At 33.1% G+C, this 12,319-nt stretch overlaps 1 long non-coding RNA gene across 1 annotated transcript; it reads right to left on the reverse strand.

Moving 5' to 3' along the window:
* Nucleotides 1-326: 326 nt before the first annotated feature.
* LOC128195639 (uncharacterized) lies at nt 327-3,367 on the reverse strand. The gene is made up of 2 exons (XR_008247367.1): nt 2,131-3,367; nt 327-833 (listed from the first exon to the last, which is right to left on the reverse strand). It is a non-coding gene; the product is annotated as an uncharacterized LOC128195639 (long non-coding RNA).
* Nucleotides 3,368-12,319: the final 8,952 nt, after the last annotated feature.

Raw genomic sequence — 12,319 nt, forward strand, 5'->3', positions numbered from 1 at the left:
AACAATACTCCTAGCTCGAAAAATAGATTTGGTAGATCCTCTTATTTTTCTTATTAGTAGAAGGGGGAGTTCTTTTATGACGAGAAGAAAATCATGAGTTTTTTTAATGGAGGAGACTCATTGCGTATCGAGAAAATTTCTAATTCACCTGTGTTAATTATAAAATAATCATTCAAATAATTGCTAATCTTCTCTTTAATTTCCAATTTTAAATTTTGTTTGGATTTTAAAAACTATATACACTCCAATATAAAATTAATTTACGTCGTTTTTAGCGTTCTTTCTTGCTAACAAATAAACCCATATCGAGGAAAAACCTTAAGACGTAGAATGCATTCTATTAAAACTTACTAGTTTCGCATCCAAACATATGTATCAACCTTAGCCAATAATTTACATGATAATAACATACAAAGTAATTTTATTCGGATATTATTTCTAACACGAAAAATCTATAAATTAAAGTTTGCTATGAGAAAAAGAAAGAAAAATATGCTTTCATACACACAAATAGAAAGTAAGAGAAAAGAAACAGGTAGATAAAAGTAGAAAAAGGAAGATAAGTTAAGTTCAACCATAAGCTATTCAATAACTGTGTACATCACAATTTCATGTGGTGTAGGTTAAAAGTGACTTCAGTTTTTAACTCACATCACGCCATAACTTTGCAATGATATAGTTCTTTGTCACGTGGCATATAGCTTTTACCACGCGCTTAAAGAACAAGTTTTAATGTTGTTCCATACATACCAAATTAACAAAAACAATATCATAGAAGTCAGTAAAATATCAATTTATCCATATCAAGCATGCATTCAACTTCCTGACATTTCCTATAAAATAAATCCAACATATTATACATATGCTTTTAAAAAAAAACAAAATGTTGTATGATATATTCCAAGGAATCTGAATACCGCTCACAAACGTAGAGCAAGAAGACAGCGAGATTCTTGTACCCTACCCCTATGTGATACTAGAATGAGTTCTGCATATATATATATATATATATATATATATATATATATATATATATATATATATATATATATATATATATATATATATACACACACACACACATATACATATACAACCAATGCTTCTAACTATGCTGAGTTCCTTGTAACACTCTGGAACAATGGTTATTTGTCAATTAAAAGATAGAGTAATGTAAGAAGAAATAACAATGTGTATGTATGTGTGATGTTAACTTTATATCTTGATCTACATGTTAAGGCATGCACATACATATACAAAAGATATGCAGAATAAGTATGTAAAATGTATGCAGTGATTAACCCTTTTTGTGGCTACAGTTAATGGGGGAAAAGCAGGGGCAGTATTGAACTATGGAGGGAATATCTGAGTAAACTCATTGTCTTATTGTCTTGTTTCAGCGACAGGGTGGTGCCAATAATTCCCCAAAATGGATGTCAACCTTTATGATGTATCATTCATCATATGAAAGTTTTCATTGATACAAAAGATGAATGTGTCCTAGAAAGTCACAAGACTCGGCTAGGGTTTCTTAGAATAGGTGTGTGAAAGCAGCAAGGACAAAGATGACGGCGCGTTGGGCGTGGGAGAAGTATCAATCAACTAATGTTTAATTATGTTTAGATTTAGCATTTAGCCACATATTTTTCTGTGCAAAACATGGAATATGGTGTGCTCATAGTTTCTGTAGATTGAGATCATAGTGTTGTTTGCGGCTCATGGTTTCAGAAACCGAGTGCTTTTATGAGTTTTTTTTCCTTGGATTTGATCACTCTCTTCTTCTAGTTTAAATGATACGGCTAAAAGCAACCAAAAATATTCCAAACCAACTCTCAATGCATCTGATAAGACTCGGATCAATTTAACTAGACCACACAGATTTAGCTATATTAGGTACCATGAATACACAAGTTAAATATTGAGAACACAGTTGATGGTAAGTTCTCCATCTTCTTTCAAAAGCACACCACCAAAGACAAGCAATAATGATAGCAAATGAAAAAGAAACTGAATCTATGGATATCTGCCTAAAATATTTTTGGTTGGTAGAACATAAAAGGACATGGAAACCAGAAAACTACTTAAATCTGATAGATAGACAAATCATTTTGGAAGGAAAAAAGGGATTACCTTTGTCTTGTTGTGGTTGATTGCTTCTACAAGGAAAGGTAGGTGTGAAGAATGAAGCCTGGTCCGAGATCAGTCCCATCCCATGCATGAAGTGATGATAAACAAATTTATGAAGATAAATCAAGAAGCAAACACAAGGGAAATTGAAGATATATGTGATGATCTTGGATCAAACTTCATTCCAAACACCCCCTTTCCATCACAGATGAAAAATCTCTCTCTCTCTCTCCCTCTCTCTTTCTCTCTCTCTCACACACACACACACACATCAGGCAAAGCTAAAGATGAAACTGAGACAATGATTTCGGATCAAACTTCATTCCAGACACCCTCCTTTCCTTCTTCAATAACGAGTCGTTTCTCACAGGATCATTAGCAAGCTCAAGAAATTGAAATAGCAGGCCTCACAAGGAATGGTGTATATAAGAGAAGAAAGGTAATAAAAAAGAAATTGAAGATATATATTGAGAGATAGAAGTTAGGTTGGTTCTTCCAACCATCTTGCATATGACCTATATATATAGCTTTATGAGTGAGTGTGATGAATTCCTATAGCAGGGTGGATGTTGTGTGTGTCTAGCTATGAAGCTTTGTCAAGGTTCAAGAAGCAAAGAAAGGCCTGCAAGCACTCAAGTTCCCAATCAGTACAGCACTAAATAATAAATGGAAAAGAGGGGACAGAGAAGGGAAGTAGAAGGGAAGAAGAGAGAGGGAGAGAGAGAGTTAAAATAAAGAAAGAGGTGAGTAAATAATAAAGATGAAAGACAGGTCATTATAAGAATAGAATAATGAAAAGGGTGGTGGGATTTTGGAGGGATGGAAGTTGTCTTGTTCTGAGGCTGTAGTGTAGCTTTATGAGAAAGAGGAATGAGTGACAAGAGATTGCTTAGAGCTGAGACTTTTACAGGCTCTCACTGAGGAAAAGGAGGAAGCACTGAAAATAACGAGGAGGACCAAAGCAAAAGCATGGGCCTCCACAAAGGATTATCAAATTAAAGTAATTGTATGCATAAAGAAAAAGGTGTGCAACTACTTACAACAATCCACATATCTACATCTTCAAGGAAAAGTGTTCTCACCGCCACTCATATATCCTTGCTTTGAAGCACTTCTCACTGTTATTTTTTCCTTCTCATTCTCACTCTCCATCCACTACATCTTACTCCTACACTCACAACAACTCATCATATCATTCTTTATTCATTATCTGCATTCATTCTCTAATTACCTCACTCAACATGGCTCAATGTATAAACTAATCCTGCAGGATCATGGACTCAATATTAAAAAATTTCAACTCTCACATTATGCAGTAAAATATTACATTATATGTTCAGCACTTGATACGTTTTCGTTTCTTTTTTAGAACTTCAAATTCTTTTTTTTAATAACTTTTACCTACAATACAATATATGTATTAATAATAGAGGTACCTTCTTTTGGTTTCCTTCTTCTTTCTCTCTTATTTACCGTTAAATTGTACTTATAATATGTAGGGAGAAAACTTTAGAGACTTGAAAAAAAGTATTTAAAATTTTGGAGAGGTTAATAAATTTTGTGAAAGAAAAAGACTTGTTGTAATATTAGTGTTTCTATTTTTTTTCTTAGATTACATATAATCCAATCACTCCTGTTTATACTAGCTAGTGACACATCACCAATGATTTAGATCTTGCCAATACAACATTAATCTAAGAGCTATAATTCATTTTCTTATGATTCTAGATATTATATGGACTTATCAAACACTCTCTAGATATTTTTATACTTCATTCTATAATCCTTCTAGATATGATTTTTCTATAATTCTATTTGGACCTTTTTTTAATCTTGGGCTCTTATCTTATAGGCCTAAAATACAAAATCAATTTATCATTCTAACATCCCAATTAAACTTGATTTTGTATTCCAAGCAAACTTCTACTTCATAAAGGCTTCATTCTTTAGTGATTTAGTGAAGATATATGCTACCAGATGATGTGTCTTCACGTATTCCATTTGCACATCCTTGTTGCTGATGCATTTAATGGTATCGAGTGTGGATGTACTTACTTTGATCATGAAAGACTGGATTTTTTGCTAAAGTTATTGCCAACTTGTTGTCCACGAAAAATCTTTGTTGGCTCCACATGTGGCAAGCTCAACTCCTTCAACATGGCAAACACATGAAGTTGCAGTTACATACTCTGCTTCACATGTAGAAAGAGTGATAATAGGTTGCTTCTTGGACATCCAAGTAAAGACAGTGTCTTCCATGTAGAACACAAATCCACTTGTGCTCTTTCGATCTTCCATATCTCCACTCCAATTGCTATCACTATATCCAACAAGCTTGTAGTATTTAGAAATAGAGTAGTATAGGCCACAACTTGTTGTACCTTTGATATATAAAAGAATCCTCTTTGCGGACTTGAAGTGAGTAATTGTTGGAGCTTTCATGTAGCGACTCACGACTACAACAACTTAGAAATGTTTGGTCTTGTACAAGTTAAATAACGCAAACTTCCAACAAGACTTTTATAGAGGGTTGGATCCATTTTTCTCCCTCTTCATCCTTACTCAACTTAATGTTGCATTCCATAGAACTACCAATTGGATTAGCATCATCCATCTTGAATTTCTTGAGGAGGTCTTTAACATAACTTTCTTGAGTGATGAAAATTCCTCCATCTCCTTGCTTTACTTCTATTCCAAGATATCATAAGCCACATGTCGGACATTTAAAATTCCATGGTCATATCCTTCTTGAATTCCTCAAACATGTTTGGATTGCTCCCTGTGAAAATCAAGTCATCGACATACAAGCATACAATAAAAATATCTTCATCTTGAGCTTTGATGTACATAGAGTGCATGCTTATATGGACACTTGATGAAATTTGCTTCTTTAAAGTACTTGTTAATTTGAATATTCCAATATCTAGGGACTTGTTTCAACCCATAAAGGGTCTTCTTTAATTTCGAGACTTTGTCTTTTTCACCCTTGACTTCGTATCCTTGTGGCTACTCAATGTAGACTTCTTCTTCAAGAACTCCATTTAAGAAGGCGGATTTGACATCCATTTGATGTATCTTTCAATTAGTCTGAGTTGCTAATGATATAATAAGTTTAATAGTTTATAGTCGAGCAATTGGAGCAAATACCTCGTCATAGTCGATGACAACTCTTTGACTATAGTCTTTCACCACAAATCTTGCCTTGTATCTTTGAACTTCTCCTTTAGAGTTCTTTTTTGTTTTGTAAACCCACTTGACACCAATTGCTTTATGCCTTTTGGAAGTGAGACTAGCTCCCGTGTATCATTCTTCTTTATCACATTAATCTCTTCATCCATAACATTTCTCCAACTCTTCTTTTCAATTGCTTCTTGAAAATTCATGGGCTCACAGTCTACATTCTCTGGCTTAATGTGGCCATTCTTGACCGCCTCCCATACATCATGTGTACCAAGGAGAGCTATCATCCTTAAGCACACATTGTCATAGTTTCTCTTGGTGAGCATCGTGACATGAAAAGGAACTTCGATATTTTCCATTTCTATGAAGATCTTATGGCTCTTGATACCACTTTGTTTGGAGAAAAATTTAGAGGTTTGAAGGAAGTGTTTAAAACTTGGGAGATGTTAGAAGATTTTGAGAAAGGGAAAGGCTTGTTGCAATGTTGAGTGCTTCTAATTTTTTTGGCTTGATTACATATGATCCAATCACCTCCTCAACCAAGGATCTTGCCACTACAACATTAATCTAAGAGCTATAATTCATTCTCTAGAAGTTTCTAAAATATTTTTGTGATTCTAGACATTATATGGAATTATCTAGAAACATCTTATAAATAAACACTCTATAGATATTTTTATACTTCATTCTAGAATCTTTCTAAATATGATTTTTCTAGAATTTTATTTGGGCCTTTTTTAATCTTGGATTTTTATCTTATAGGCCCAAAATACAAAATCAATTTATCATTCCAACAATAATTACCACTATTATGAGAAATAATCTTCAAATATAACCATTAATTACATTTCTTAATTATTTTTTATATTTAGCTTAGATATGTAACCACATATACAATATAACACAATTAAAAAAAAAAACTTATTTCTAGTCATAATTAATCAAATTCGATTTTCATAAAAGTATTATCTTATCTACATTTATATCATCTAGTCACTTTTTATACTTAATAAATTATAACCGATATAAATAATTGCTATAAAAAATATTATTTGCACTCGACTAATAACTTAGAAAATTTACTTTTTATACTTACATTATATGTTTTTTTGTCATCTAACTTAGAAGGAGGTTCTTCGAACTAGATTTACAAAATTTTTTGATAGTAACATTATTGACTTAAAACTTCTTCTCACTTTTTCGTTGAACTTCCAAAATATTGGAAAACAATTTAATACTCAAATCAACTCATTTTTTATCTGAAATTTACTTATTTTTCACAATAAATACTATTTATAATTTTATATCATTTTATTGTGTACACTTTTAATGTAATTTATATATTTTATCATTAATGTAATTTTATTTTATAAATATATAATTTTATAAATTGTATTATAAATTAACAATATATTGTAATATCCCACATCATTTAGGAATTAAGGTTAATATAAATTTAAATAATATTTCTTCATTTAACTCTTTTAATATGTTTTCTAAAGACAAAATCGTAAGAGAGCTTTATTGTCAGAACCCATTTAAAACCCACTAAAAATCCCATTCGAGTGGCGCCAGGTGTAAGCGATCGGAGCGTCTGAAGTTCAGAAAGTGGAAGACAGGTGTGTGATGCAGATTGGACGAACGGTTTTGACAGTAGGAGTAAAACTGAAACTTTCAAATTTTCGTGCAACTTCTCTGCATGCACCATCCATCTTCAACCTTCTGAAATCTCCTCCTTCTCTCTACATCTCCTTCATCTTCTCTCTAAGAAATTCTCACATTTTCTTCCTTCGATCACCATTCAGGCACCGTTTCTACTCCTCCGGTGTCAAGGGCTTCCATTTGAGCCGATCGGTTTTAGGTTCTGAGTTGGTAAGTTCTCTCTTCCCTCAGCCATGTGGTTTTTCTTAAACATGCAAACCAAGTTTCTGGGTGCATGGGTTTGTTTTCACATTCTGAACGATGTTTTGTTTTGGTATTTGGGTAGTTTCTTAAATCGTGAACCGTAGTCTTCAAAGGATTCTAGTGGTGAGCCTTTATCTGCAGAACTGTGAGCGTTCAGCTAGCTTAGAGGTAAGGGAAGCTTATATAATTTGATTTAGATTCTTGCTTTGTATGGATGCATGTTCGTTGATATGAAATATGGTTGTTACTGCATTGTTGGTTGTATGAGTATATGAATCTAAGAGATGAGAAACTGGAATGATATTGTGTTGATGATTTGGTTGATGATGAAATATTGTATGTCATTTAAAAGTATTGATGATTAATGAAAGCCATGAAATGGGTAGGAATGTTGTCGAGAGTCAGTATTGATCATTCAATTATACCAACGTTCGTTCTCAGTAGCGTTCGTTCTTAATAAGTGTTTGGTATTAGACCATGTTGTCGAGAGTCAGTATTGACCATTCAATTATACAAGCGTTCGTTCTTAGTAGCGTTCGTTCTTAATAAGTGTTTGGTATTAGACCAGTGCTCGTTCGATATAGTGTTCGGTTTTCTTGTGGACTCAGTTGGAACTGGATCCTTTCATTTGGAGAGGGTTCTAGTTGAAGACTAGCATCTTCGTTTCGTTTTGTAATATTTGTACTTAAGCGTTCAACCAAGGATATTCATTCCTTGGTATTTGATTATAAACTTCAGCATATCTATATGTATTTGTATATTTTGTTCGTTCTTGAACATTAGTTAAATGATATCTTATATTTATCATGCCTTTATTATATAAATTAAGTAGTGCTCGGTCTTACACCAAGCGCTCGTATTAAGTAGTGCTCGGTCTTACACCAAGCGCTCGTACTAAGTAGTGCTCGGTCTTACACCAAGTACTCGTACTAAGTAGTGCTCGGTCTTACACCAAGTACTCGTACTAAGTGGTGCTCGGTCTTAAACCAAGCGCTCGACCTTGATTCAGTAATATGATTTTTAAAATAAGAGCATTTGGCCAAACTCAATAGCTTTCAGTCTCTACAGTGCTCGGTCTTTGACTAGCACTCGTTCTCCTTGATGTTAAACTCATTAATAAAGCCAAGTATTTATATCGTTTGGTTTCTTCATATAATTACGTCCGTTATTATTATTTGATGTCCTACAATATCAGTTTCTAATGGTGTTCGGCCTAGAGTGTTAGTACTCGGCCTAGGCTTTACGGTGTTCGGTTTGAATTATCAAGAGTCAGTTCATTAAATTGACTCACTTGGTAAATAACGTTCGATTCTATTAGCCTCTGAGAACTATTATTGTATTCGGTCCCTTTCACAATAAATGAGTAACTCTCTCGATTTGATATGTTTTGAGTTGGAGACATCTCGGTCTCACTCCAAGTTTTCAGTCTCGTTCTGGGTTAAAAACTAACGTTCGGTATTTAGTATCCTACGGGATCTTTATTCAAATTGGTTAAGTTGAAGTTTTAATGATGAAAGATGATGGAATATGATATGGATGAAATGACTTTGATTATGAAAGAGTATTCCGGGGAGGAATATCTCATGAATGGATATTGGAATTGGTAAAGTATGAAAGTGGGCACGCTAAGCTGGCGGTTCATCATGATATTCCGTGATTACTCGTTCTCACGTAGAGAAGGGTAAGTCATGTGTGGGAATGGCAGGAGGTCCTAGTCCTTATGGTTAATTTGGACAGATAGGACTAACCTCGGGTGGGAGCTGTTGAGGGTATCCCAGTTACTACATCACCCGGGTGCACAAACGTCGTAGCTACACAGAATTCATACAGTCTGGACAGTTAGAGTCTAGTATTGGGCTTTGCATGAAAGAGTTAATGATTTATCTTGTTTAGTTGATTGTGTGAAATATATGTTGATACTTGAATTAAATTACATAAGCTTACCCTATTTCTTGTCTTGTCATGTATTCCCGTTCGTTCGTCCTTGTCATTGTGATGATCATCCTGTGGATGGGAGCAGAAGGAGAAGAGTTGCTGGAAGAAGCATTGGAAGAGACGGACGTGAAGGTCGAACCTTAGGACGCTCGGTCAGTTGTTGGCCTAGTCTTTTGTAGGAGCGTTCGGTCATGCGTTTACTTTATCTTTTAATTTAACCGTTCTGCATAGGAAGAGTTATAAGTCGTTCGTCCTATATTTATAGCCATTTGTACAATTTTAACTCCCTACTATTTTTGTAAGGTCGTTCGGCCTTAACCGTACGTCCTATCTTTTGTAAGAACTGAACTGTAATATTATTATATGTGAACATTCTATTATATAGTTTTACACTGTATTTTTGGGATGTTACATTTATACTCCAAAATAAACCATTCCTTAGTTAATTGACCTAGCAATGCTATCTCAATGGTTATAGAATCTGAACAGTATATATTTAACCTTTTATGTAATTTTATTTTATTACATAGTTTATAATCTATAATTTATTATTTTATAAATTTTATAATTTATATTATTTATAATTTTCTAAATTTTAAAACATAAAATATTCAGATTTGTGTATTAAAGAAATGTGAATGAAAGAAACATTTCCGTGTACGTAGAGTACTTTTAAGTTTATCCACCACCAATAAAGTTCCATATATGATATATGTATTATTAAATTATTATTAATTTAGATACAATTAATAATATTATTATTTAATTCATTTTAATTATAATGATCAAAGCGACAGTTATAATTATTAAAAAAATGTTATAATGACCATTATGTGTCATAGTCATTTTGTGATTTTGTTTAGACTTTAATTTGAATGTACCAACTTGTTGAACTTTGTTCTTATCTTGCAAATTTAGTTGTCATAAAGTTAGATCTCTTTAGCTCTTAAATGGTAATAAAAAAATGTTTTATTATTTCTTATATGGATTAGAAAAACCACTTTTCTTGACCTAGCCTTTTATTTATTTATTTATTACTAAAAAGTTTGAAGATTTTGTGGAGGTGATGGATGTGGACTGGAACCATCAATTAGCTATTTGAATTTCAATTTTTCCTTTTTCTGATTATAACGTATTAAACAATTTTCAGTGTACCTAGGAAAAGCACGTTGGAAGAAGCAGACAACTTCCTTCCAATTCATTGCATTTGGCAAGATTCTGCTTAATATATATATACCGTTTTACGGCAATAAAATTATTAAAGTCACATTATAATGTTAAATATTAATTTTTGACTTGTTTATCACATGTACATGAATTAGTAATGAGTGTTTAATAATCAGTAGAAATTAGGCATATGCAAAGGAAAGCAATTGAATAAAATTGTGTGTAGTAATATATTAATAAAATAGGAAATATCATAACATTCATGATTTTGCAGGCTAAAATTTCCCTCCTAAATCTCAAGAATAACCGGTAAATAATAACAACTTTAGTATATAAACACTTACCATGTAATATATATATATATATATATATATATATATATATATATATATATATATATATAATAGAGTAATCTAGATGAGTTTATGTAATAGTTATGTATTTATATATTTATATTTTCATTCCCATGTCAAACTCATGATCAAGAATTTTTTAGGTTTAATGTCTCGGTAGATCTTTATATTCGTCCGAAATCTCAAATATGTTTCTTTTTTTTTCGGCGTCTCAATTGGGTTATTGTTTTTGTAAAATTGAAGCAATTAAAGGTCTATTGTCAAATTAGACAAACGACCGCTTAAGTTTAGATTACGTGTCATGATCAGTATATTCAATAATCACGTGGCATTAAAAACGAATTCTTTATTAAAAATTTGGATTACCCATAAGTGAAATCAAATTTAGGAAAGGGCAAAATGGGCAAAACTAAAAGAATTTAAGTGCAACTCCTGCAATTGAGAAATGGAAATGAGATTGGGGAAAAAAATTTGGGACCATAATATTAGGGTTCGTGTGAGAGAAAAAAAAAGCGATCTTTCATCTGAGAAGATGAAGCCATAAGCAAGGGAAGCAACACAACTCGTAGTCGGAAGCGTTCCTATGCCGTGGACGGCAATAGAATCAGCTATAGGGAGTGGAGGCAGAAATCTCCGGCGAGAAAGCCATAAATTCTGCTGAGGTCACGGCTGGTTCCCCGGAGAGATTCTGATCAGGTACGCCGTCTTTCCGGCGGGGGGTCCATCCGACGGGGAGGTCACCATCGCGTGGAGGCCGGAGTAATATTTGACCGCCGACGCGGCAGGTTCTGGTGACTAAAGATGTTGTGCAGAGAAACGATGACGTTTTAGTGAAGGAGACATTAGAGAACCCGCACGTGTCATTAGAATGCTTTATTTTTCTGTAGGTTCAGCAAGCAAGTTTCTCTGTTAGTTGTTTCAAGGGTTTTTGGTTTGGTGGAAGCAATTTTGAGTCACATCACATGACATGTTTTGCATCTTAGTAGCAATTGCAAAGTTCATTCCTTTCCTTGTTTACCGGACATGTGTTACTCACAAAATTGCTTCTGTAAATACCTGCAACTCCATAGATGTTTTCTTTTTTGGTGTTCTAGCCTTAATCGTGGAACTAATTTAACTTGATGAAAAATCTGTCATAATTGTATGGATGTTGAAGTATATTTTATTTAATTACATGATTTTGAACAAAAAACAGAGAAAAATATGTAAAAATATTAGGATTGAAATATGGTTGATGAACTTATGGAATCTGGGTCGATTGCTGTAAAAGAATTGACAGAACAATGTGCTTAGTTAGAGAAGATTAAACTATGTTAATTTGTTGAGATTGTATGAATATATGTTATAATTAATGTATGATAGTAATTCATGAGAACTTTTTTTTTATTTTGTCCACTTTTGCCCTTCCCTAAATCTCATTTCATATCTGTGCAATCCAAATTTTTATTAAAAAATTCATTTTTAATGTCACGTGTGATTAATGAATAAACTGACCATGCCACGTAATCATCCTTAAAACGTTAGATTTTGATTGGAATTTTCTTTGATTTTAATAAAAGAACTCACACTTCACTTCACAGTGCCACGTAATCATCCAACATAACACCTCACTCAGATTTGCCCACAATGGCATCAACACCGTTATGTTTTTA

Source organism: Vigna angularis, chromosome 2 (assembly GCF_016808095.1).
Source record: "Vigna angularis cultivar LongXiaoDou No.4 chromosome 2, ASM1680809v1, whole genome shotgun sequence".
NCBI classification, from domain to species: domain Eukaryota; kingdom Viridiplantae; phylum Streptophyta; class Magnoliopsida; order Fabales; family Fabaceae; genus Vigna; species Vigna angularis.